A 24,747-nucleotide genomic window follows, 5' to 3' on the forward strand; every position below is an offset into this window, starting at 1 on the left:
GGCATCAATTACACAGGAAGCCTGACAAAATTACAGTGGTGCTTTTTTGGTCTTAAAATATCTATTTATTAAAGCTTTAATTTCCAGCCTGCACATCCCTCCTGCATGGTAACTTCTGTTTGATAAGATTGTAAGTATTAATTAAGTCATGCTAATGAGGACAGAAAGAAAGGGTTTTCCCAGCTCTCCCACTATATTTTAAGTATTGCCAGTGTCAGTTCTCTCTTGTATCTCCCTCCAGCTTTGCTGTCTCCTGTGTTTCTTCATAGGGGAAGGAGAGTTTAAAGCAGCAAGTCATAAATCACCAGACATCCTCGTTGTAACAGGATGATCCCTTGTTAGAAGAGGATTTCCCCTCGTCTTGTGAGTGGGAGTAATTGTTCTGTGGCTCCTGGTTTCTCTTTGAAGCACATGGGAGAGGAGCATCCTCTTTTGAAGCCCAGCTGTGTGACAGGACCAGCAGCAGAGGAGGGAGATGCTCAGTGGTGATGCTGGTCTGTGCCAGGGAAGTTGCGTGGGAGAGTTCTGACTGTCTAGCCTGTTGCTCCTCTCCTTGGATGTGACCACTGCAAAAAAAAAAAAGCAAAAATACAGCCTGCAGTCTTCTGGAAAGGAGATTAAATATGACAAAAAAAATGGGAATGCAAGGCAAACATCTAGCCTTAAAACATGTGCCTCAGTTTCCCCAAAATTTCTAGGATAACAGTGTGATCTAATGAGCCGTTAATCGTAGAATCATAGAACCACAGAATCACAGAATCATAGAACCACAGAATCATAGAATCACAAAATGGTTTGGGGTTGGAAGGGACTTTCGAGATCTCATTCCAACCCCCTGCCATGGGCAGGGACACTTTCCACTAGACCAGGTTGCTCCAACACGGCCTTGGACATTTCCAGGGACAGGGCAGCCACAGTTTCTCTGTGCCAGTGCCTCACCACTCTCATAGTAAAGAATTTCTTTCTAATATCTGGGCTAAACCTACTCTCCTTTGACTTAAAGCCATCACCCTTTTTCCTAGCAAACTAAAAAACCACAAGGTCTGGGTTAATCCTATCCTCTTCTCTTTGGTACCAGCATAATCACTATATTTTTCTTCATTTCTGCCGTGTGTTGCTGCCTTGATTCTGTCTGTTCAGTTTGGGTTTGAGGCTCATTGGACCAGCTCCCACATCCCTTTAGAAAAGTGTGATGTAACTGCCCTGTCAGGGCCCCAAGGCGCTGTCACACTACCAACACACATACACAAATTCCCTTTTTTTTAAAGTCGGTCTGGTAGTCTGAGGTTCAATTCCTTAATAAAAGAAGCATGGATGGCAGCAATGGCAGGGCAGAAAGCCCCATCCTTGTGGCAGGAAGCAGCACACGCTCTTCCTTTCAAAAACAAACAAGCAAAACTGCGGAGAAAGTTTCCCTCCCTCGGCAGCGTCCCTGGGCAGCGGTGGAACATTTGAGCCAGGTCTGTGGGGATTGCTGTCTCCAGCCCTGAGGGGTGGAAGTGCTCTGAGGACTTTCTGCTCTGTTTTTCCCTGTCCTGGCCAACTTCCTATGTATAGGATAAAAATAAGCCCTGAGTCCTCCTCCTTCCGTCCACTTCATTAGAGACATCCCTCGGTGCAATAACAAAACAGGCCCGGAGGAAGCGACACAGACCGAAACACAAGAACGATAATTTTCCTAACACAAATAAGCAGGCAGAGGAACTCATCTGAGGAAACAAGTGAGCGAAGGCAAAGCCACAGATGAGCAAGCAATGGAGCCAAGAGCTATGCTTAGGCAACACAAGCCTGCCTCCAGCACGTCTCCCGAGACATCCCCGCCTGGGAAAGGCTGAGTGTGGACATCCCTGTAAGGGGCTGACCTCCCCTGAGCCCACATCCCATGAGCAGCCAGACCTGGAGTGATCCTCACCCCACTTAAGGGAAACTTAATGGGAAGAGTCTCCTTTTTCTCACTGTGGACCTGGACTGACCCTTAGGCAGCCCTTACTGTGTCTTACCCTGTGCTTCAGAAGCACCGGGAAAGACCACAAAACAGAGAGGCACAGGTTAACAGGAGGGATAGCAGTTCTCCAACTCCAGGAAAAAAAGTGACTGGGCTCAGTTCACTCTATTATTTGCCATTTAGAGGCACTGACACTGCCATTCTTCAAAATAACCTCATCCCAAGTGTTTATTTATATAGAAATTCATCCTGGATATTCGCCGTGAGTTGTAGATCTGTTTGAAAAGCTTCAATCATCAAATCAAGGAGAGGAAAACAAAAGCAGATCTCTCAGCTGGCCGGTCCCCACTGCAAAAAGGAAGCAAAGAAAACAAACCAGAGGCTGAATGTTTCTTGCTGTAAATGATCAGTGAATGTCTCTGAACACTAACTCAGTCCAAGGAAGCCAAGATCACTTTGTGAATGACTTGTTAGGTTAAAAAGAACCATATTCATAATAAATAGTCTTTGAAACCATTCTTTCATGCAAGCTCCATTTTCACAAAGTCGTTTTTATAGGTAAACAGCCAAGCCCTCACTACCCAGGAAGTTAATGGCAGAGATAAGGAGGAGACCCGAGGCTATGTCTCTTTTAGAAAATTAAACCCTGACTGTTCTCTAGCCCTGGAGGCCAACTGGCACAGAAATACCTGCATCCATTCATTAAACTCTCCCACTTTCCAAAACAGAGGAGCTATATCCAAACTGCCAACTGGGAATGGCCCCTGCCGTGCTGGTTGCCCAACGGTGCCTGGAAACTGTTTGGACAGATGCTGGTGAACCAAGGCCAAAAATATGCAAGGGACCAATCTGAGGACCAAAAGCAAATTAAAGCACCTGGGAATGCTCCTTTGAAACACGAAAAGTGTGGACATTGCCCAAGAGTTTGATCTCACGCCCTTGAAGCAGCATCACTGGACCTGTATCACTTAGCCAGAAAGCTTTACTCCTTCATTCATGCCTTGACTCCACGTATCCACCTTGGGGAGGAGTCGAGAAACTTGTTGGAACTTGGCAGGTCTGAAGGCTTCAGGGCCTCTTTCACATCTGTATTTTCCTTTACCAGTGTCCCTAGGACTGGAAAGGGACACTTGGGACATGAGTGTTTGCAGGTAGGGGTTCAAACCTCACCTGTGCTAGAAAGCAAAATTTATAGTGCTTGAAAACCACAAAAATTTAGGCACTGCTTCTGGGAACCTAAGTCTGATGTCTCATCCTTGTTAGCCAGCATGTCAACAGGCAACAAGGCTCATACTTCACCTTAAGGGTTCTCTTGGGGAACGTCTCAGTGGTACAATCACCTATTAACAGGGGAAAGAATGGGAGGGGACTCAAAACGCTTAACAGCTACACAGACATTTCCCAAAACGATCATTAACTTAAACCATTGAAAAGCCCCTCTAGGGCTGGCCAGGGCTTTGTGAGATCCCTTGTTTCCTCTGGCTTAATGAATTATGCAAGTCAAGAGGGGCTGGACAGAAAGGTGTGAATAAGAAGCTTACTAATTCCCCACAGTAATCACCTGCAAAAGTGTTTAGGAACAACATCTATCAGGCACTAAAAAAAGTAAGAAAAGGAACCTGCAGGAGTAAAATATCTACAGCTCCTCGGTAAGAGACAAGGGGAGACCTGAGCCAGGGAAGTGTCACCTTGACATGAGTCTACTGCAGGCACTGAGCACACAGCAGTCATCAAATTGCTCACTCGTGGTCCCAGGGTCTGCTCTGCTCATATGGCAGGCACCTGCACTTTGCTGGAAACTTTGCTGTGAGGGAGTCCCAGCTTCAAAGCCAGCCTTGTGATTTTCGGTTCCTGTGTGTGAGGAGGGTATTAATAAATGCTGTATTAATAGATCATCTGCTTACACGTTTCCTGTCTTAAATAAAGAAGATATTGGATCAACCCCCTTTTCCGTGTACCTTCTTGGATGTTTGCAGTGTGAGGAAAAGTCAAGACGGCAACAGCAGGAATGGACTTTGAAATCCAAATAAATAGAAACTCAGACCTTAATGAGAGGAGAGTTGGAAGACCAATTCATAGCTGAATTACAGAGCATGGATGGATAATTGCTCTTGAAACTGTCTGAATCCAAGCTCAAAATCGAATATTCATCCTTGCAGTTTATGGAAGTTGGGAATCAGAGCCAAGATCTGTTACTCTTCTGGCTTGGGTTAACACTCCTCCTAAGACTTTTCAGTAGGGCAGGAAACCTTCATCCCTTCCCATTTTGATAAATGGGGCTCTTTCCTCATCATCCTCCACATGATATTTCCAGAGGAGAGGACATAAGCAGTATTTCAAGAACTGAATCCAGTCATGTCTCTATGGATGATGTTCTCATCTTTCTACAATCTACTGAAAAGCTAGTGATCATTTTTTCCAATATCCTCTTTTAAGAAGTTTTGCATGAATAGGTTGAATAAGGATGGCATTGGCACTTTATTTCATCACCCAGCTTTTATCTGCAGTGTTTAACTCCTACTGATGCTGCCTTTGCTTTAACAATTCACAGAACACTGCTGTGAATCATTTTTCATAAATACTGGAGTTGGCTGGAAAATTTAAAATCATTTTTCATAGGAGAACACCCCAATTCCTAGTAAACAAAACACTACGGGAAAACATTGTTTTCAGTTCATTTCCTGACTTAACATATGCCAAAAATCAGAAATTATTGAAGTGCCATATTGTGACATAAAAGAAAAATTAAGAGTGTTGTTTTGAGAAAATTAGACTCAGTAAAGATAAAAAAAAATATATATTTGCTAAAAATAAAAGTTTTATAATTAATGGCATCAAACGTTTCATTTCATGCAAATCAACCTTTAAAATTGCTGCTCAGAGAAACTGTGGCTGCCCCATCCGTGGAAGTGTTCAAGGCCAGGTTGAATGGAGCTCTGAGCAACCTGGTCTAATGGAAGGCATCTCTGCCCATGGCAGGAAGTTTGGAACTAGATGATCTTTAGGGACCCTTCCAAGTCAAACCATACCATGATTCTATGACAATATGAATTTTAGCGCATCAAGGTTCAGGGTTTTTTTTTTAAATCTTGGGTGCTTTTATCTGTGTTAGGGGACTGTACTGCAGAATGTCAAATATTGTAACAGAACAGCAAAATTACTTTCTGCCCAGCTGTAACATAGACCTACTTCAGAGCCATGCTACCAACTTTGCTTTTAAGTACACCTCATTGGAAAGCACAGAGAAGGCTTCAAGGGAGAGAAAACGTGGTCTCAGAGAAAATAAATCTGTTTAGCTGGCATTTGGCAGTGCAATCAGTGCTGTCTCACATTGAGGGAAACTGCAAGTGTCATAGCACGCTGACTTTGGGGGGTTATTGCTATGCCTTGCCAGGAGGTTCAGCATCTTTTGAAGTCAGCCAGATTTCTCTAATGCAGTGAAATTCATCACCAATCACAGATATGCGTGTCCTGCCGGAATCTTTGATCTTCAACTTCTCTATCCATTTTGCTCTCTCTGTTCATTGGTCACAATGAGTTATGGCAGCTGTATCCTACATATTGTCCAAAGCTCTTTAGACGTCCAGCACATCATGGAAAGTTCCCAGGAAAGCTCCCTAGTTGAAAAGTAACAACTCTGCAACATAACTCTCAGCGCCATGTGCAGTCATTCATCAACAACACTTCTTCTGTGGAAACCCATGGACAGATCAGTTACAGAGCAGAGCTGTAATGTGACCTGCCAGATAGATGGAGATCCCCACGGAGAATTCACTGACTGCACAAAAGAGAATAGAAACTCCTCTAGTGTTTCTGCAAAGAGGAAGAGCATAGCGCTTGGATTAGTCTGGGCTGAGCATAAGAGAGTCCCTCTCCACTCCACACCACTCTGTTGCATAACCAGAGCTCCTAGAAATAAATGAGAAACAAAATTAAATAAAAGTATTTTTAAAAAGGAGCTATTATCCTTTGGGAATATTAAAAGAAATAATTTACGCATGACTGCTCCGTGCCTTAGCTTTGGCTGTTTAATCACTCTTAGTGCTGTGCTAACAAGAGGCTGCTTTTAACAGGAAAGCCCAGCCAGGATACAGCCTGAAATAACACCCAAGACCAACCTTTTGTTTTATTTCTGCATTCTCTGCCCAGAGATTTTTTTCACCTGAAAAATTATGCCATTGTATTGAAGTACTGCCTAATTTTATTGTAAGTCTTCATTTTAGATGAATTTTCTACTTTCTTTTTTAATATACTGCTTTTACTTTGTAATTTCACAGTGTCACATATTGAATTTTAACAGGTTTAGCCTGTGGTGTGGCTGTGATCATAGAATCATAGAATGGTTTGAGTTGGAAAGGAGCTGAAACATCATCTTGTTCCACCCCCACTGCCATAGGCAGGGACACCTTCCACTATCCCAGGTTGCTCCAAGCCCTGTCCAACCTGGCCTTGAACACTTCCAGGGATGGGGCAGCCACAGCTTCTCTGGGTAACCTGCACCAGGGCCTCACCACCCTCACAGGGAACAATTTCTTCCTAATATTTAAACCACCCTCCTTCAGCTCAAGGCTATACCCAAGTCTACTTGGTGAGGAGATGCTTGCACCGATTTCAGAAACATGAGTGAGAGGGGCATGTTGAGAAATGTAGGACTTCTTTCTAACTTACTTCTGTCCTTCTCATAACTTTCCAGCCAGGAGGCTTAACATGCAGAAGGAAAACTTAGTTCATGTATCTTGTAGAGCATTTTGAAGGGAACACTGTGATATTAAGATTGGTTAATGCAATGTACTTAGATTACAAAAGGCTTAAAAAAGAAACTGAGATCTCATCTTTCCCACTTAATAACTGAGTAAAAAGACACAGAATTAAGAGTCAGCTTATGTAATAGAGGGGGGTCACATGAAGTTCCACGCAGATGAGTGTTGTTCAACATATTCAGAAAAGCTGGGAAACAGTGACTCATGAAATAACAGAGTTTGGAGATTATAGGATCTCATTAGGATCTCATGACACTGAGTGATACTCATTGTTGATGAGATCTCATGGCACTGAAAGAAATCCAGTGTTGATAGATGCAAAGTAATGAATATGGGATAAAAATAACTCTAATTATATATATGTCACAATACCTTTAATTAGCTATCACTGGGGTTTGTGGATAGTTCTCTGAAAACATTAACCCCGTGCTCAATAAGCACCAAAAAGGCTGATAAAGCACAATGGATTATTAGAAAAAGAACAGAGAAAAAAACAGAAAACCTCATTATCTCATAGTAGAAATCTGTGTTTATTCCTGCCTGTCCTGACTAAGTCATGCCTTGTAGGCAGACTTCCTTGGAAGAGTACAATGAATTGGGAATTGTGCATAGAAAGAAGTGAATGCACTGTCTCCCTGGTCAGTTCTGCCTCTCTTCTGCTCTGGATTTACAGGAGAACAGGGCTCCCTGGACACTTTTCCGGACCAAGACTGAGCAAAGGCACCAGAAACACCGGGAATTTTTAGGATGTTGACTCTGATGCCCTCCTCTCCCACACCTCTTGTTACCAGTAACCTTTGCAGGACACATTCCTATGCCATGAAACTTATGTTGTGTTAGAATTTCTCTTGTCTTGGGACCACAGTATGCACCAATCACTCCACAGGACACAACAGAAAAAGTGACAAAATTTTGTGGTACTGGATGTTATTATCCAGCAGACTGCCTGACCACTAAGGACCACTCCCCAAAGCTGACTAGTTTCTTGAGAAAGCAGAATATTTTATAAAATGAAGAGCAGGTAAATAATAGAACAGGATTCCAGAGCCTGAGGGTAGAGCTTTGTAAAGCGGAAATGTGAGATTTAAAAAGAAAACCATGAATGGGGAAAGTTGCCGAAAACTTTTTCCAGGTGATAGAACGAGTGGAAAGCATATAAAGACTTTCATATAAACAGAAATGTTCACAAAAATGTTCACTGTTTTTCCTATTGCCTTCATAGAAATCTTTTCCCCCCATAGATAAAAATATCAAGATTTATCAAATTAGCACATTTCTTCCATTCTGCTCCTTGTCATGATTCACCTTTACATTGAATACAGTAGACACTGAGGACTTGTTAATGTAAAAATATCTTCAATAAAGAATTTTGCTGACATGGGGTATAGACAAATTTTCTCTTCATCCAGTTAATCACGCAGCTCTTGGGCCCAGACAAGGAAGACTGTACACGTGTAAAACTTGAGTTTCTGCTTCCAACAAGTTTTGTGCTGGATTTGCTGTATTTCCAGAGATTTATGTTAAATGCATCAGGACTGTGTTAAAATCTAGGAGCAAAAGATGCTGCAAAAAAGGTACATTCCTAAAAATCTTTAACATATGGTGTGAGACAGAGAGAGAATAGGAGAGGGGGAATATATCAGAGCTCTCTATGCAACAAGGATTGAGCAAAAATGAAAGGGATGGTCTCTCAGGGATGCTTTAATCCATTCAGGGATGAATGCCAGGATCAGAATTAACACTTGTGAGATCGTCTTTGGCGATCCTGAGCTCAGATTCATCTGCTAGTTTAACACCAACATTCTCAGTGAAATAAATTCCTTTTGCTGTTCTTCACAAACGAGTTTGTCTGTTCTGAAATACTGTGTCATTAGCATATTTGAACTCCTCACTAATAAGTTCCTTTTCAAGATCATTTGTGAATCTGTTGCCATCACATGTGTCCATGGTACTTACTGGTTACCCTCTTCCCCAGTGAAAACTCACACAATTTCTTCGTATTCATTATCCATTTCTCCTAACATTATCCATTCAAGGATCTTTGACTGATTTATTCCTGAAAGCTTTGGGTTGAGAAGGGCCTCAGGTTCTCACTGAGGTGGTTCATTCTCTGCTGTTGCTTGCCCAGAGCAGAACTGAGCAGTCTTGCCTTATATTTCCTCTGGGGGTCTATGCTGAAAGTGGAAAAGCTTGGCACTTAGCTTAAGCAGAGCCAAGCTTTAATTCCTGATGTCATTGGTAGACCAAGGCACAAAAGACAATCAGACAGGACAACTCTTCAAAGGTGCTTGGTGACACGTAGCTCTTTCCATCCCAAACACACTGAAGTTAAGGTCATGGTGATGTTCATAATCACTCCCTGTCCAGGAGCAAAACACCTGCAGTTCCTGTAGGCAGTGTCTTAATGAAGCCTTTACCTGGGGCAAGAGACAACCCCCATTTGCAAACATGGTCTGTATTTTTTGTTCCTGAACCTGTGCTTTCACATTCAGCTCATTTGGAGCATTTTCCCTAAACTGACCTGGTTTATCAAGTGAGTTATTGGTCATACTCCTATTTACTCTTAGTTAGCCCTCCACTGATCCTCTAACACATTTTCTTAGTAATGATGCAAAATTTATTTCTTGAGCTCACTGACAGAAATGCTGAATGTATCAAAGCTAGGAGCCCTCCCTCAGAGCCTCAGTGGATGCCCCATAGAGTGAGGATTCTCAATTAGTGACCCCTTTCTAGCACTGTCCCTCTCCCAGTCCCAAAGGCACTCTCTCTAGGCTCTACTGATATTACACTGTGCTAATCTTAAATCAGGACTTCAGTCCTGTACCCTCAGGAACACACCCATTCTAGCTCTGCTTTGGCATTGATTTATTTCTGCCTACTCCCAATTCCCCTCTCTGCCTCTATTGCCTTAAAGTCTTGCAGTTCTTACCCAAAATCAATATTCTCCTGCCCTTCCCCCACAGTGATGACATATACACAGATGAAGCTGGATCTCATTTGCAGTCACATCCCTTTATAATGTGCAAGATTTGACATTGATGCCTGCAGGAAGGCCAGTTCATACTACTGGAAAAGCAAAAAAAGGCTGTAGTGTAAATGCACATCAGGTCCTAGAGCTCTTTTGCTTCAGGTTTTATTAAAGTCAAGTGAGTTGGAGATGTGGGAACTGCTAACTTTTTTCGCTGGGGAGCATTGTTAGTGACCTGCACAAGAAGCCAGAAAACTGTTATTGCTTGAAATGTAAAATTAAAGAAAAAAATATTGCTCTCTTTCTCATTTCCCTGAACTGGACCACATGCTTCCCTGGAGGAAAATCATTGTTGAAAAAATGTCGACTGCAAAATTTTCTGTTAATCTGAACATTCCTCTCTTGCTCTGAGCTGCGGGATGCAGGCAGAATCCTGTTCCATCTGTTCTGGAGTGACCTGTGCAAGCTGCAGGCAGGGCCCTGCTGGAGATGATGGATGGCCTAGCACGTGTCCCTTACTGCTGTAGGATTGCACTGGAAGGACAAGTTGCACCAGAGAGTAAAAACAGTGCCCAGGATCACATGGTCAGCCTGGTGCTGCCAGAGGGGTCACACTGAATCCCAGTGTCCACCCCTGGTGGCAGCAGTTCCACTGGTGAGGTGTGACCACAAAGCTCATAGCCACTTGGGAACTCTGGGAGCTCTCCTTGATTTGAGCAGATTGTGGCCTGATGACCTCTCTTATGCCAGATTGAAGCACAATGGGGAAAAAACCACTCTAACTCCACATATAAAATGATGGGGTTGGAGTTGGCCATTACCATTACGAAATGAGATCACAAAATTAACCCCACTGGACAGGTCAGATGGCTGCTGAATTCTTAGTAACAGTCAGAAAAGTAAATTGAATGTTAGGAATTATTAGGAGTAGAAAAACGTTATTACCTGACTCTGTTGTAACAGTAACACAAATACACGGAAACACCTGTATCTTGAATACTATGTGCAGTTCTCAAATAGATTATAACAGATGAGAGTATCACAACAAGAAGGATCTCAGAGCATGAGGAATCTTCAAACTTCAGCAACTGAGGGCAGATTTTTACAGTTGTATAAAACGAATGAAGTGGGGAAAGTGAGTGGGATCAATTGTTCCCTGTCTATTCCAGTGCAAAAATGAGGAAATATCAAAGTTAGCAGTTGGTAAAACCAAAAGAAATAATTTTTTTTTTAGAGGACACACAGCTAAGCTGCAGGACCTGCCAATAGAATGCTGAAAATTCACATCAAGGAGAGACTGGACAATTTGATGGAAAAGTAATCCCTTTTCCTTTACTGAAAAAAAGAAAAAAAGACAGTAGCTTCTTAAGCCATAAATTGTTGGAATTTGGAAGAGCAACCTGGGGAAGTGTCAGTATGTGCATCTGCTGTGCTTGGTCTCTGCCAGACCATGCTCCTCTAGTTACTCCTTCAAAAGAGGAACATTTGTACTTCAACACCTCCGCAGCCCAGTGCGTCTCCCTGACACGGGAGATGAGGTTTAGTGCCCTCAAGTCCAGGTTTTCCACGTTCAAGGTAACTGCTTTGCCCCTTAAAACTTCTGTCCCAAAGGGGGGCACCGATCTCATCTTTAACTGTTCTGGCCTTCTCCAGCAGAGCACAGAAACCCCACTGCTCAAAGCTGGCGTGGTGCCATGTGCCAGAACAGGCACTTCTGAGCATATGTTTGACTGGAGCTTTGAAGGAACTCCAAGACAAACTCAGAGATGCCTTCAACGTTAGATGCCAAAGAACCAACCCACTTGGAGGGATATTCCACCCCAAGAGCCCAAGCTGTTGAGCTCGGTGACAAGGAGACTGAAAGAGATGACATGATTGTAGCACATTAATATCTCTGAGGGAAGAAATACCAGATATTACAGGGCTTTGTAGCTGAAAATAGAAAAACACAACAAGACCTGAAAGCCAGGGAAATTCCAATTAGAAATAAGGTACACATTTCTAACAGGGATTGTGGTTAACCACTGGAACAACCTACCAAAGGGAAGTGGTGGATTCTCCATCTCTTAACCTCTCCAAACCAAAAGAGGATGTCTTCCTGAAACATAATATACCATGCTCAATGCAGGAGATCTGGGTGTGATTCAAGGGCTTCAGATACTCCAAAACTCAGGTTAAATTACTTAATTGTCCTTTCAAACCTTTATCTTCACCAGTTTTAACTTCTGCAGAAGTCTTTTGCACACAGAGGAACTACAGAATGAGTTGAGGGCACTGAGGTATGGACAGGACTAGGTTTAAGACCCCTTCTCCTCTAGGTAACTCCCCCTAAAAATATTTCAAAGTGGAGCTCTTGAAGACCAACCTATCAAAAAGTAAATACAATAAAACACTAGAACATTACACTGGCAAATCAATTTATAGAAGTTATATAGAAACACAGTTAATATTCCTCTAATACCCACAGCTCTAAAGCCATTTGTCCCCAACACTTTTACAGAGGCCTGGAGAACTGCAATTTCATGTGCTGTATTAACTTCCAGTGCAAATGGGAAAAAATAGAGATGCTTTATACATGGCCAGGAAACCACTTCCCACCTCTTGCTTTCATCCCACTAACCAACACAAGTGCCTTCCCTCAAGAGTGCAGTGCCACAACTTGCTCCTTCTCTGTCTCCTTATATATTTCACTGTACTTGGGTTTTTCCACTGCAGATGTCACCACAAAACACGTAGCCACCACCTTTCAAACCACACCAGAGCAGCACCACCTAAGAGTACCTCTTGTGCTCGCCTTAAAGAAGGTTTCATGCTGTTTAGGCTAAAGGATTTAGTGGAATAATATCTATAGTTAAGATCTGTGATGAATTATGCAGTCCTGGTATCTGCAGATGAATCACACCAATGGAACACAAGGATGTGGTGTCAGAGTCAAGCCTGGAAATGGAAAATGCATACTCCAGCATTTTAAAGGTTTAGTGCAGCCAAGATTTCAGAATTTCAAGTATTTTTTTTAATATATATATCTTTGTTTAAGCCTGGATTTGGGGAGGGGATTGGTTATGGTATTTAGATTATTATTTTTGCTGTAACAGGATTATTCTTTTCAGTAACTGTTAAGTCACCACAAGCTTGTTGCCTTTTCTGTGCAGGAATCAGCTAAGCATCACAGACAGGGAAATATTATTATAACCATTTTACAGCCCATTTTGGCCAAGAATGGGACCGAGAATGCTGACTCTCAGTCACCTGCTTTCACAAGTAAGCTAATATATGAGGTAGAAAGCTAATAAATGAAGGCACTGTGTACATTAACCTTCATATAATAGTACTTATCCTGTGCTTGTGTTATATGCAGGAGGTCAGATGAGATGAACAGAGCAGTCCCTTCTGGCCACAAAGCCAATGAACCTATTTTTAACATGAGGCAACATTCAATAACCTGCATCAGCTTTGATTAACTGTTCTGCAAGACTGAAAGCAACACAAGCAGAACTAACGTGCACAGTGGGCAAAAAAGACTTCAAAAGTACAGCTCATGGTGGCAAGTTTTTACTGCAGAAATACTGGATGGGAACCTTGGCTGTACAGGTCCTGCTGATCCTGTTGGAGTAGTTCATCATGTCCCCTGACCATTTTGGCTTGGGCTCTTACAGAAAGGCAGAGACAACTGGGCACTGTAGCTTCCTTCAAGGCTCCAGCTAACCCCAGCCTCTACCTCTTAAATACATAAATACACACATATATATAAGCAAATACTATATATGAGCTGCTGTGAGGCAACTAACTTTTTTAAACTTGCAAACAAACTTAGTATAAGGTCTCTAAAACAGCTCTGCTTTTTCTGGTATTGATTTTGCTTATTTTGAAGTTAAGCGTGTCCATAAATATGCTCTATGGTCCCTTGAGGTAAGTCTCATAAGGTATTTAAAAAGGAAAAAAAAGGATGAGGAGGAATTTTTTGGCAGCAATTACCATCTCAGATAACCTGCCTGGGGTTGGGAAAGTGTGCCAGCAATATGCTCAGAAATAGCTTTCATTTGGGCTGTTTATTTTCATATGCTTTGTCTGACACTTTACTGCTGTGGCGGGGTACTTAACTGTCAGCTTCCATTAAACGCTTTGTCAGTTGTTTCCACTCCAGGTAGAAACCAAAATTATTATCTCCCATTATTCGTTAAAGTCAACCCACTGGCAGGAAGCAAGCAGGATGACAAAGGAAATCATCCTTGTGCCAAATGGTGAGATTTCCTCAGGCTCCTTTGCTCCAGTGCTTCTCTGGTTCCTTGTCCCTTCTTTTCTTGACTGCCCCAGTCATCTGATTTGTTTCTGTCAAATAAGTGAGGGACTTGAGGGCAGCTGTTCCCCTTTAAAGCAAAGCTGGGGGGACCAAACTCCTCTGCAGCATGATTGGGATTGGGATATTCTGGAAGAGAATAATGTGTTTGCTTCAAATTAATTTGGACTGTCATGGCATAATCATATGGACGAGTATCCCTTTCTATGGCAAGATAGAGTATGAAATATGAATGGGATGCTAATAAAATAGCTTTGGGAGTATCTATTACATGCTTTCTTGTTTTGCTGTTTTAGGGTGTGTGGATGATTAATTTTTAAAATGATTTAAACCAAGTTTTCCAAGTTTTGACATATAAAGAGAAGAGGGTTAAGCAATTTCAGAAAAGGCAAAATGCCATTTCAGGTCAAGCAAAACATTTTAAGATGACCCAGACAGATCCTCCTCCTTCCAAATTTGGTCCCATCCAACCCAATGCCGCCGTCCCCACAACACTTCAGTTCACCCTTTGAACCAGAGAATCCATTACATTCATTTCTCTAATTATGGTCTGGTTTCTTTTAATAAGCAGATGTGGAACAGTGTAATCGTAGCCCCAGGCTCCTGAAATGGTGGACTCCAGCCTAGATCTGGACCTCACATAAATATGCCCCATGCCTTGCCAAGGTCCCAGACATGACATCTCCCACGTTCATGAAGGAGATCCCAAGTTTTTTACCACTCTTTTTGGTGGTGTGCACCACCAAGCTGGCCCAGCACAGGTGAAGCCAGTGAACAGCTCCTTGCTGCCTATCCCCTGGTAAGAATTAGCAGATTTCAATAAAACTACTCACTGGAGCTTTATTAAAAAAGTGCATTTTGCTCAAGATTGCAACGAGCTCACTTCCAGTTCAACAAAAGCCCCCTCAAACAAACCCAAACGTTCCTCAACAGAGGATCTCTATTGCGATTCTTCTTCCCAAAGAAAAACATTCAGTCTTAACATATTTGTTCCCACTCATGCTACTGGGGTTTTCAATGAAAGTCTTGAAGCTGTGCAAGCAGCTCATAAAAGGGAGCCCCTTTCTGATTCAAGTGTGCCCTCCTGTTCAGATTTTGGGAAACGGGATGATTAATTGATTTCCATCATCAGACTCCCCATAAGTCACAAGCCAAGCTGCTATTTAAAGTTTCCATTGACAAAGATTTCATTATAAGAAGCCATAATTTTTATCCAGCGCTGTGCAAACTTTTTTAGTCTTCAACCTGAATTAGGCCCATATGTTACAGAAAAACACAGTGAGGGCAAGCTGTGGGGGTGAAGTGGTGAGGGGAAGGGAAAGGAGTAACTGCTCTATCTCAGTGGCTGAAAAAACTTCCACCCACATCACAGCATAAAGGGGCTCTGAATTGGTCGTCTTAACCCTTATCTAAACAAAATAAATCAAAAATACAATTTTCCGACTGACACTGAAGGATTTGCTTTCTTAGCCAAAAAGCAATTTTAAACTCCCTTGCTGAGTAATCTTTGCCCAGATACTGAACTCCACTGAGAGTTCCTGGAGTCCAAGGTGGTATTGCTGAATTCTCCTCCCTGTGTCCTGCTGCTGGGATAGGAACATCCTCAAACAGCACCTGCCACAGGATGCAGATGAAACCACAGCTAGGTGTTGTAAGTAAACCTGATGACTGGGAGACCCTTCCCCCAGAGGGCTTGACAAGGCAGTTCAAAAGGCAGCAAAAATGGGAGAGAGGCAATACTGCAATCCTTATTTCACAGAGTCAAACAGGCAAGGTGTATGCTGGCAAACAGAAGTTTCCTGTTAATAAAACTGTGAGCTCCAGAATCTGCCAAGACCATCTGCATTGTTTAAGATGATAACATGGTCTGTGGTCATGAGCAAGGGCTGCTAGTGATAACAATTTTGTTGTGGCCACCCTTTTGAACTGGCTTTAGCAGGGAAAGGATGGACATAAGAGTGCAAAGCACATTCAACCTGACCAGTTTTATTTAGCTGCATAGACAGAGTCTTCAGCAGAGCAGAGGCTTCATCTGCCTTGTAGCTCCATATCAGAGACTCCCCTGGATGATAAATGTATCACAAAAAGACCTCTCCCCTTCTGTCACGTGTGCTTGAGTTCCTCATAAATGTCAGATCTCTTGTTGCCTAATGGGATGGGAATCCTTTAGGTGACTGGGGAGCATTAAGATCACTGTGAGGATGAACCAGAAGTACCAAGGTGGTAGTTTAAGAAGTTTGCACTAAGCTGTGTGACTGTGTGATATGGCTAAGCCAAAAATTCCTGTATATGGAAGTAGGAGCTGATAAGTCTCAGTCTCTCATTCTCTATGATCTGCAATATGGCCTTTGAAAAAAACAGGGATAAACAGTATCAACCTGCCTAAAATGTTCTCTGAGAGAAGTAAACAGAACCTGACATACAAGTGCTATCTAGTAATGCTTGGGAGAGCCAGCCAAATATCACATTTACAACATGGATTTTTCCAGCATGACAGAACTACGGCAACAGCACAAGTCGTGTTAAGATCTGGAAGGGGCAAATTTCCTCAGACAAAGAAAAAGATTTAGCAGTCATTGAACACAAACAGAAATTTTTCTTTTCTGCCTTTTAAATTATAAATTTAATCAGAGTTCCAGGGCTTTCCTTATTTTCTTTCCTTATAGCTGAGCCCAGGCTGGCTGGAAACCCTGTTCCTTTGGATAAAGTCAGGCAAATTGAACAACAGAAGAGCAGAGAGTTTGGGGCACCCTCAGAATTTCAGAGAGCATGAAAGGTAGAGAAATTACATCCTTCACACACAGGTTTTGATAAGAAACTTGGATTATGCCTTTCAGGCTTCAGACAGAGAAGTAAATCCACACAGTCCAAGCCAGAAGAAACTACCCAACATAGACCCTCAAAGACCCTCTACTCCTCTTGCTGTGACTGCATTGCCTTGTGCTCAGGTAGACCATTCTTTTCAGGATGACCCACAGCATGATTAAAAAGAATAATCACCCACTTGCATCCACAGTTGTTGCTACTGATTAATCACCCCTACAGTTAAAAATTTGGCCATTGTTTCTTGTTAGGATACGAGTTTGGGTGCAGCTTTTGCTACCAACTCTTGTTATGTCTCTGTGTAGTTGACCAGGAGATCTTTGCTATTGCTGTTTATCCCCATGAAGATAATTCATCTGGCATAAGCAAATCACCTCACAACCTTGCTTTTCACAAACTTAGCAGACAAAGATCTTTTAAGTCTTCCACTGTAGCATGTTTTCTCTGACCCTTAAATTATTTTTGTACCACTTTGTGCACCTTAAAATCAAATGTGTGCCTGAAATGGGATCTCCTGTCTCATAGCAAGGCACAAGCTGCTGTGCAGATCTATAATCTTGGGAGTATTCAGCCCAAGGAGCCAGTTCATACCTCATCTCATGGTTCAGATGTGGATCTGTACTCTCTTGATCATGTTGACATAGGAATTGTGCATTTCTCCAACTTTCCTTCAGGTTTCTCCTGAGTTGTAGTTCATGGGTAGTTTCCTCTAAAGGCACACCTGAGCCCAAAGTTCAGCAGCCTGACCTCAGCAGACTCCGTGGTGATGTCCAAGTCTTGGGAATTGCAGTCAGTCAGTAGCAAGAGGTGAATTCAGCCAACCCTTTCAATGCTGGGGGTTGACCTTACAGGACAAATCTCCACGGAGCTGTTTTTGCGTCTCCGGTGCTGGCACACAGACATGTAATGAAGTATATGCCCTTCCCTATGGGACACTCCTCCATGAGTTCATTCCTGGCTTAGTTGGAGAAGCTGGATTTTACATTATTAGGTATTGAGTTGCAACATGAAATTACCAAAATGTAAAACATGGGAAAACATACTGTAAATCACTTATTGGCAGGTCTCTCACCTCTTTACAAGTGCACAACTGGATACATATGAGTCTTTTGGAATTTCCAAATTAGAGCCCAGAAGACCTTCCCGAAGAAAGGTATTTTCTGCTGGCACCAAAACAATTTTATCTGAGTTAAACAACAGAGTTAATGTTTTAACATTCACACGGCCGTTTGCAGGCTACAAATCCAAACTTAATTTCACCTCCTTCTTGCACTGTAGCTCTATTATTATTGCTTTTTTTAATGAATGTTATTATTCTTGTAACTCTCCTGCTTTGGCTTTTCAAAAGCAATATACAGAGACCCAAGGGACTGACAGTGAGAATGCAGAACCTTTCACATTCAGGTGAAAACACTGATATCTTTAATGGCCTTATCAGGAAGGGAATTTACGTAAACAGAGTAAACGTGTTCTTACTACTGTGACCTCCAGCTCTTTTGTCCCCACTGCCTGTGACCCTCAATTTGTGGCGACAAAGGATGCTCTGATATGAGCAAGGGGTGATTTTGTGGTTAAGGAACTAAACTGAGAATCAGACTTTTGGGATTTATTCCAGGCTCTGCCACAGACTGCCTGTATGCAAGTCACTTAATCCTTCTCTGCCTCTGAGGGAATATATAAAAATATTTTCTTCTGTCATTCTTGTCTCCAAGGCCAGAAAGATCCCCTACACTGGAAGTGTCCAAGGCCAGGTTGGATGGGGCTTGGAGCAATCTAGACTAGTGCAAGGTGTCCCTGCCAATGGCAGGGAGGTGAAACAAAATGAACTTTCAGGTCCATTTCAACCCAAACTATTCTGTGATTGTATGAAAGATTTGTCAGCTGAGCCACAGAACAGCTGAGCATAGACTCTCTTACATAGTTATGTTTGAGTGTCCGAGGGATTGGGTCATGCCTTTGGTTAGCTCAGGCTTTCAGATGGGCAGAGAAGAGGCATATTTCTTGTTTCAGTATTTGTCCAAGACGTGTTACTGTGCTTTTCTGTGAAGACTGGGTCACAAATGTAAGGGTAGTTCCTGAGAAAAATGAGGATCAAATGACTGATCCCAAAATGCACCTTGACCTGTGGTCCCACCATTACAGCTGGTGATTAAAGAGTTCAGGGAAGCTCCACCAAGAGCCAGAAGTTCACAGGCACACAATAAGCAGGCTTTCACCCTAAACCAAAATAACTCCATCTGCAGGAATTTCACTCACCAATTCAGACAGTAGGTCATGGCAGGACACACTTCAATGTTCACCTGAGGTAAGGAGTGAAAGTGTCACCAGGAAAGCCTCCCAAAAGCCAGAGTACAGTTTACCCTTTCATGCAGCTCAGAACAGAGAAGACACAAGAGAATTTGTCAAATGCAAGTTCTGCCAGGTGTGGAGACAGGGTTTGAACACCACCCTCTCCCCACCCACCCTGCACACCACACTACAAGGGTCTGTGTTGGTAAGGGCACTTCACAGCCCATGGGAAGGAGATGGAACTAGAGCCTCCCACATCTTCATTTATCTGCACACCAGTTTAATTTTTCTCTGCTTCATTTACTCTTAGAATTTGGAGAGTTGGTGGCATGCAACCTGGGCATGAATTTTTCTTATAGTCCCATTTTCTGCTCTCTGTGTGCCAAAGATCCATCCCCCACTTTTTCTTTAGGGAGGAACTGGCTTACACGGCACCCAGAGAAGGAGGTGGGGCTGCAGAATAACAGTGAACACAACCTGACAGATATCCATTATCACAAACTGCACCTTCCAATTCTGACCATCCCCAATAGCTACTGACTTCAAACCACTAGATTTATTTAAAGAAAAAGGGTTATTTAATATAAAAGGAGTTACCAAATACCTGCATAGATCTGGTTACTTTCTTGCTGCTGCTACAACCAGTTATTTTCTCCCTGAGAGAGACACGTCTGCTGGCCTTGCAGAGAGCACATCACATCCTCTGGATTAGCAGGTCTTTCCATGGATAACTTGATGTGAGGCTGGTGTCCCACAGGAGCTCCCAGATCACAGCACTCACTATGGAGAACACTGCACTTTAGTGCTCAACTTGGATGATGCTTCGAGAGATAAAATACAAAGTTATCCATAAACCATCAAATGTTTCAGACCTTTCAGAACACTATTTGCTGATTCCCTCGGAAATTTATTAGCTCTACCAATATTTTCTTTTTTAGCTTTGTAAAGCAAGCTCCAAGTCAGCTAGTACTGACTATGCAGAGCCCTGAAACCACATGTTTATTTTCCTAAGTTATAAAAAGTTTATAAGGGTAGCTGGTATCCTTATGGGCCACTGTACAGTGATTTGCTACTGCATTCCACACTGGTACAGAAGAGCTTTGTGTTCTATACCAGAGGGAAATCCTTGTGATACAGCTGTCCAGCAGCCAACGAGAGTACAGACACCTTCAAAAATATAACCCTGATAAAAAAAAAAAATTAATATCTGAAAAGGCAGAAAACATCCCTGCTGAGAAAAATCAGTTTGAACAACTGATGACTCTAGGCAGCGCAAGATCTGTACTGTGATACCCCAGAGAACATCAACAAAGTCCTCTCACCTCAGACATAGTTCTTTTTTTCAACTAGATCACCATTCCTACCTGAAAATGCTGTATGGTCACAATAATTTTTGAAAGTCCAATGCAATAGCTGCCTTGTCTTTTTGCAGTTAACATTTAGCCCCAGGCTCTCAGCTTTCACAACTTCATATGTCGCTTCATTGACATGAAGAGGCTTTGGTCAATTTACACTGGAGAATGGAGAGACTGTTATCCATTTATCTCTTAAAATAGTGAGTACACAGCTGCACAACATGAAGAATTAGGTCAGTATGTTGCTATGTCTGTCCTGGAAGGAGAAATTCAGAGCAAATAAGGTAGATTTCAGGAGAGAGCCTGGAATGTGTGAAAAGTTAGCAAAACTGACATAGACTCAATAGCAAAAATAAGTAATTTTGCAAATCCCTAAACCACAATGGTTGGATTAGGGCCCTTGTCATACAATTCTTGGGCATGTGAACAATCCCTTTTTCACTTGACTTCATTTCATTAGTTTCTCTCAGCTACATAAATACTCGTACTCTCAATGGGACTACTCACATCAATAAAGTTCCTCAAGCGAGCAGGGATTGCAACCCAATTTTAGTGGAACAAACCCAACCTCTGACTTTGATTGCATCCCTCACTTTTCCAAAAAAACTTCATTTCCAGCAAGAGCGAGCCCACAATCCCTGTGGAGCTTGCTTTCTCCACTTCCAAGCACAATCCCAGTTATTTGTCTTGTCAAATACAAAGGCAAACAGGGCTCTTCTGAACTCCCCAACTTCACCTTCCTTCGTGAAAACACTGCTGGGCCTCGAACAGGCCAATTTGGATGTTTTTGAGAACTCCTGGGCTTTGCTCTGCTCTAATTGATAGATCCCTGGTGGGGTTATCCTGCTCACGTTGAATCCCAACATGCCTCTGCCAGCCAGCAACCTCTGAAAGTCAAAATACTGCTCAGTGTAATATCATGAGTAATGACAGTAGTATCAAAGCAGCAATTACTCAGCTGTAAATTGTTTTCTGATTAAGCTTGTAGTCTTTTTTTTAGTCTTTGACATTGTTGCACGGGGTTGACTGTGATTAATTCACTTATAGTCAATAGAAATGTCACGGAAAATTGCCCCTTTACCTATCAGTTCCTATCATAATTTGCAGTTTAAGGTTTGCTGCAAGGGAGACAGGATGGGCAGTGCTGGAGTGAGAAGTGCATTGAACTGCTGGAGAAAGCAGCAAAACAGACCCCAGCTGGCAGCCACCACTATGGGGATCCTTAAGTATAAAGAGCAGATATTGAGTTGGATGCTTTCTGTATATTTTTCAAGCAGGTTTTTAGTTAGTTCCATTCTGCCAAAAGCATAGGAGGAATTTCTCTTTTTCCTCCAACTCTCCCTGATCATCCAAAAATACACATGAAGAGCTGAACAGAGGAAGAAGCAGAACTGAAATCAATAAATCGACTTGCTGGCCTCGTATGTCAGTATTTATCATCTTATCCAAGAATATACAATAAAATCAGCACATCTAAACTCAGCCATTTCCTCTCACGATTGTGAAAACTCTGCTGACATGCATTGCTTCCACAAATACCCACCAGATGTGGCACATTTCAGGTAAAGGCTTCAGTGGGAGGCATGAGCTCTTCATTTAGTGTGCTCTCTTCCCCTCAAGGTGGAAGAAAAGAAGTGGGAAGACAATGAAGAAGATGAAGCAAAATCAACTCCTTCCCCTCCCTTTCTATTATTTTCAAAGACTACAAAGTATCTCCAAAGAGCTTTACAAAGACTGTCATAGAAAATAAACACACAAGGGTATTTCTGTCCAAGAGTTATCAGCCACAAACCAGTAAATAAATCCTTACTCCTACAAAGTGAAACAAATGGAGAGACCTGATCTCTTAAGTGCAGTTATGTTGCACCAAATACAGGTTGCTGCAAGTAATATCAAGGTCTGCAAAGGGCAAGAAAATTAGACTTGGTAAAGTAGAATAGATTTGGATGGATTGGGTTTGGGGGTTTTTTTTAAATTGTTTATTAAGTACAGTGACAGGAACATATAAAACTTTTTTATGGAACAAAAGGACAAGGACACCAGGAGTAGTGGGAACCCCGACCCACTGATTCCCTCAACAGGACTTGAATCCAGCACTGAAGCAACGGCAAGGACATATTTTATCCAGAGCTAGGAGACAGAAACCATCTGCGGGGCAAGAAAATTCTGGTAACATCCAAACCAACTTGCTCTCCAAGATCCTGTGTGTGTACAGGCTTGTTGAACACGAGCACATGAATGTTAAGATTGTGTTTTCTGGGGAAAGGCAGAAACCTTTTACATTGTAATATAAATGTAATGAAATGTAATATAATACATAAAAATGTGAAACTAGTCTGATGTGACTTTCTTGCACAGAACAGCATCTTACCATTCATACATTCAGATACATATGCAGTATATATATATTCACATGCATAAACATGCTGTATTATTTAACTTAAAGCATAAACATGTGCTTAAGAGAGACAAGTCTGACAGCCCAGAGACCTAATCTTTCCATTAGCAGTCTTCCATCTCTATTACCTTGTCTCACTGGATTTCCTTCTGTGTCCCAGGGAGAATGGCTTTTGTAGCAGAACAAGCAGAAGAACACTCAGATTTACATAAACACTGTGCTTGATGTTCCAAGATGCAACCACACCATCAGCCAAGGGATGGTTTTCTCATACAGGAGGAATCTCAGCTGTAATCATCAGCCTTTTCACAACAGAGTCCTGCAAGTCTTTTACTTCCTTCACTTGCAATTTGCCCAGCTCAGAGATTTACATGAAAGGGTCGAACTAAATATTGACCTTCATGTGGAAGTGTGTTGCATGATCTGGAATATCAAAGGGTATCTCTGGAGTACAACAATTTTGGTCATGGCAAAAGGATGAAATCCTTTTTTCCAGCCAAAATGCCATCTATGAGAAGGTCATGTAAGTTGTTTATCACTATGATTTCTTGTTCTTCATCCCATTTACGTCAAGTGTCTTCAGGACAATTAATATAAGCAGTGCTTTTAGCATTTTAGGAAGTGCTATGCTAACTAATACAGGGGTCCCATTAGTGGATTTTGCTCCACTGAGTTTCAGTGTTAAGACTGAAAACTGAATTGCACTGTCAGGACTAAAATTAGATCATCAGCCTTGACTATCAGGAGTTAGTAGATTGCTTAAAAGGAGCAGAATGGGGTGCCAGCTGTAGATTAGTAATCCAGTAATTCAGGAACAAAGTGAGAACTGGAAGTGAGATGTGGGTTATCTGAAATGACAAATACTGCAAATAATAAAAATACTTCTCTTTAGCCACATGGGTGAAAAGAGAACAATGACAGAATCATAGAATCATAGAATATCCTAAATTGGGAGGGACCCAAAAGGAACACTGAAGTCCAACTCCTGGCCCTGCATAGGACAACACCAAGAATCACACCATGTGCCTGACAGCATTATCCAAGCACTTCTTGAACTCTGGATGGATGAAGAAAAGACAACATGAGGTACATACAGGCCTGAGAATGACTGAAGAAGTCAGGATTTTCCTTTTGTTTTTAATGGTTATGATGAAGAACATTCTTGGACCCCACAACAGCAGAAGCAGCCCAGAAAAAAAACCACATCCACTGTGGGTGACATCAAAATCTCACCTGGGCTTCACACCTTGCACCTTGCAGCTTGGCAAAAGTTGGAGACTTTAGCAAGTTTGGGATTCTGTGAGTTTCCCTGCAGACTTTCCGTGCATGTTCATCCTTGACACAAAGGTCAGTCTGTTTGCCAGATGTCAAGTCCTTCCTGCAAAGTACGGGGGGCAAAAGAGCAGTTCACATAAAGGTTGTCAGATTTTTTTATGCATTTTTTTTCCCCTGATTTTGGCTGACATTTTCTGAAATGAATTCAGCCTGAGGCAGACACTCAGCATGAAGAATTTAAATCCAAATGGTTACAGCTTGGCAAAGCTCTGAGCAACTGAAAACAGAGTCTTGTAATGGGAAGTGTCAGACAACCCCAATAACAGGGAACCAGCTTGTCTGGAGTGAGCATTGTAACACACTGGTGATGGATGACATCAGACTGGAAATTTCACAGTTAAGTAGCTGCAGTGCCACTAATCCTCCCTGGTGAAGAAGGTCGGTGTTAGAGTCCATCTGGTCTGGATGTACAATGTAAGATTATGCCCATCATGACAAAGTTAATTAAGAATGGAATTCCCCTTTCTTGTTAAAGCAAGGAATAAAATTTGGGCACCAGTGATTGCCTCAACATCACATACTTTGGTTCATTGACAAGTATGGCACCTTCCACATGCATATAAGTTGCTGACTTTGG

At 42.2% G+C, this 24,747-nt stretch overlaps 1 long non-coding RNA gene across 1 annotated transcript; it reads right to left on the reverse strand.

Moving 5' to 3' along the window:
• On the reverse strand, nt 1-23,815 carry LOC108644344. The gene is made up of 5 exons (XR_001923214.1): nt 21,981-23,815; nt 20,405-20,693; nt 19,687-19,903; nt 19,050-19,165; nt 1-566 (listed from the first exon to the last, which is right to left on the reverse strand). It is a non-coding gene; the product is annotated as an uncharacterized LOC108644344 (long non-coding RNA).
• Nucleotides 23,816-24,747: the final 932 nt, after the last annotated feature.

This window comes from Manacus vitellinus, unplaced genomic scaffold, assembly GCF_001715985.3.
Source record: "Manacus vitellinus isolate BGI_N305 unplaced genomic scaffold, ASM171598v3 scaffold_11_pilon, whole genome shotgun sequence".
In the NCBI taxonomy this organism is placed as follows: Eukaryota; Metazoa; Chordata; class Aves; order Passeriformes; family Pipridae; genus Manacus; species Manacus vitellinus.